Source organism: Sorghum bicolor, chromosome 8 (genome assembly GCF_000003195.3).
Source record: "Sorghum bicolor cultivar BTx623 chromosome 8, Sorghum_bicolor_NCBIv3, whole genome shotgun sequence".
NCBI lineage: Eukaryota > Viridiplantae > Streptophyta > Magnoliopsida > Poales > Poaceae > Sorghum > Sorghum bicolor.
The window spans coordinates 5,738,341-5,741,923 of NC_012877.2; the positions used below are offsets into that span (position 1 = coordinate 5,738,341).

Sequence of the window (3,583 nt, forward strand, 5' to 3'; positions counted from 1 at the left end):
GCTCAGTCAAAGGTCATCGAGTTGTTTTTCGTGACAGACAAGGCGGTCATGATAGGATGTATCAAGATTATTTGGCTGAGAATCCAACATACGGTCCCGAATTATTCCGTAGAAGGTTCTTGCACTTCAATTTCAGATTAAGTTGTTTTTTAATCAAATATTATTTGTGTTGCCAAACTTTTATTTTTTTGGTTCAGGTACAGAATGTCTAGGAATCTTTTCTTACGCATAATGAACGCTATTGAAGAGCATGATGAGTATTTTGTCCAAAAACGAAATGCTGCGAATGTACTTGGCTTGAGTTGCTTCCAAAAAGTCACCGCCGCAATGCGTATGCTGAGTTATGGAATGGCTGCTGATATGACAGATGAGTACGTACGCATTGCTGAAAGTACAACACTCGATAGCGTGCGTCACTTTGTTCGTGCAGTTGTTGAAGTGTTTGGAGATGAATACCTCCGACATCCCAATGAGACGGACACAGCACGCTTGCTTGCAATGGGTGCGAAAAAAGGATTTCCGGGAATGCTAGGGTCCATTGATTGTATGCATTGGGCGTGGAAGAATTGTCCATATGACAAACAGGGTCAGTACAAGGGTCATGTGGATAAGCCCACTATCATTTTGGAAGCTGTAGCTTCGGATGACCTTTGGATATGGCATGCTTTCTTTGGAATGCCCGACTCTCATAATGACATTAATGTTCTTCATAGATCTCCTTTGTTTGACAATCTCGCGGAAGGTAGAGCTCCAGCAGTGAATTTTTCTGTAAATGGCCACGACTACAACATGGGTTATTATCTTTCGGATGGCATCTACCTCCCTTGGCTACTTTAATCCAGTCTATCAACCATCCTTCACAAATAAGTTCGTCTTCCTCAACACTAAAATTTTTAGACCTCTTGGTTCCCCTGTTACCACGAGTACCAACAACTTGCACCTCTGGACTATACTGCGTTTCTTGTTGAGTCATTTGACTGGTCAAGTCATTCAAACTTGGAACATGGTCATCATCTGTAGCAAAATGTCATAAGGGAAAAAATAAAATGCTGGAATTAACCTGGAATTAAAATTAAACTAACTGAAACTAAACTGCAATGGTACTGTCAACAATGAATAAAATTATGAACTATATGAATAACATGCAATCCGAAAGTAATTGAATTGCAATCCGAAAGTAACCAACTGCAAGCCTATGTTGGCCAATACAGCCATCCCTAACTTTAGTACTACTGTTCTTGCACACTGAAAATAAGCTGACATTCTAAGTTTACAGGGAGAGCATTCTGCCTAAGCAGTCCTTGCCTACGGTTTCTTCCAGCACTGAAGAGTCAGTTGATTCTGAAGAGAATACTTCATTCAAACATAATATAAGTAGCCCCAAAAGCTCGTTTTCAGCCAGGACTAATTCAGGTAAAAACCACGACAGTGAACTTTATGAAAGGAATCAAAGTGCTGGAACACACTGGGAAGCAAGATCAACCATAGCAAGAAATTCCTCTGGTTTAGCTGACACTGAGAAGTTATCTGATCTACCTAGTAATACAAGTCTTCCAACAACTAGGAGTTCTGAACGTGTGAATTCGAGTCAAGTGCTTTATCATGAAAAGCCAGGTATTGGAGCACGCCGAGGACTGAGATCAACAATGGCTAGAAATTATTTCGATACAGATGACAATGAAGAAGAACTAGAGCAACAACAGACTCCTCAGTCAAAGCGGTCTGCAGTGCTGATACAATCACGCAGGACACGGGAGGTAACATCAGACTCCATCTCCATTCAGCCAACTTCTGACTGTATGCAGTGCCTTGACAAATATGCCTGCTGCCAGGTCACTTGAATTGGGCTGCTGCCACTCTCCCTATCATACAATTTCAATCAAGGAACAATGCACAAGTGTTTGCACTCTAAAGCATCGCCACTAACATTGTTTTCACTAGGAGTGGAGGTCTATGCTCAGTTGCTCAAAAAGCAGATAGCAGAAGAGGTAGCCAAATCAGAAGTACAAGTATTTGCCTATTTGGATAACATGCCATAGACTTCTGGGTCAATGTTCAGCTATAGTTGGAGTCACTCGGTAAAGATATCAGCTTTTGCAATAGAACCATAGAGCTCAATCATGTTCAGTAGGATTTGACAGTATAGTAAATCTAAGGGCTAGACATACTTCTGACAATTGTAATAATCTGAATTTCTAATTTTGATCAAAATCGCACCCTCAAAAGAAGCAGTGCTCTGGAATTACTTATTTGCTGTTTTAATTTTCAATGTGATCCGTAGTTCAGAAAATTCAGCAGAGACTTGGAGTACAAAACCGGATTGCTAGGCAACAGCAGTCGAGGAAGCATCAATCGAGCAGCAGGCCGTCGCCCACACGAACCAGCACACCGAAGTATAAACGAGACCACAAAGCAATGAAACCGCAGCTGCGTAAGGGGTGAGAGTTCGAGGGAGAAATTACAGGTCGAACACGGAGATCCACTTGAGTGTGGCGTAGGCGGAGTCGGGGTCTCCGGGTAGCCACGCGTCGGCGGCGGTCCGCACAGCGCCCGCAAACGCAGCTGCCTCCCCACGCGCCGCGGTCGCCAGCGGTAGCGGCAGCCACGCGTTGTAGAGGTGCATCCTCCAACACGACCACGCCGAGAGACGGAGGGAGACCTGGGGCTGGGGCGGCCGATGCTCCACACGACCACGCCGGTGCTTAAATCGAGATGTGAGATTCCGCCCCCTGCCCAGCTCCCTCCGCCTCAGCTCCATCCCTCGACGAAGTCGCCGCATCCGTCGATCCCGCACGGCGCCTCCTGCCCCCTCCCCGACTCCATCAGGACGGCGCCTCCTGCCCCACCCCCCACCTCCTCCCCCGATTACGCCCCCCCTAGCTAGGCCCCGAAACTGAAGGAAGATTTAGGGACATGGAAGATTTAGGGACAAACCTAAACGGAAGCGTCGAAGGAGGACCTGAAGATCGACGGAGACCTGCCGGAGACGGAGAAATACCCAGGAAATTTCCGATGCACGCGGGAACAGAAACGAGAATGCCGCGAACCCGATGGCGAACGCTTTCCGCGCGCGGAAAGCTACACGCGCGGATCCACAATTTGGCAAACGTCCAGATTTGGCAAATACATATAGCAAACTGTTGGAGATTGTTTTGTTGCATTTTTTGCCAAATTTTTAGAATGGCAAGTCATTTGGCCAATTGTTGCAGATGCTCTAACTACCGTATATGTAATCCAGTTGACAATACAGTTATTTCAGGAGACATCGCTGAATGGTTGTCTGAATTTTTCTCGACACGTTTCGCAATACTTTGCATCTCGTCTATTGGAAGGCCTGGAGTTTGTCAAACGGAGTTTGAAGAATAATTTGGTTGTTGGGACAGCTCCGTTTGCTTGGCCACAAGCTATGACAAAAATTATTGTTCGCTGCGGATTGATTCAGCAGATAAGTTTAAGTGAACAGAGTAACGTCTTTGCAGTGTAGTACTAGTAGCCAAGATGAGTTATGTCATGTCCCGACAAGATTGACAAAATTTCAACTCTCAACCAACCCGCGCTGTCGGTTTTTAGTTTGGTTCCTACC

At 45.5% G+C, this 3,583-nt stretch overlaps 1 long non-coding RNA gene across 1 annotated transcript; it reads right to left on the bottom strand.

Annotated features, from left to right (window-relative positions):
• Window positions 535-3,035, bottom strand: LOC110429899. Its single transcript, XR_002447090.1, has 2 exons — window positions 2,935-3,035; window positions 535-1,014 (listed from the first exon to the last, which is right to left on the bottom strand). It is a non-coding gene; the product is annotated as an uncharacterized LOC110429899 (long non-coding RNA).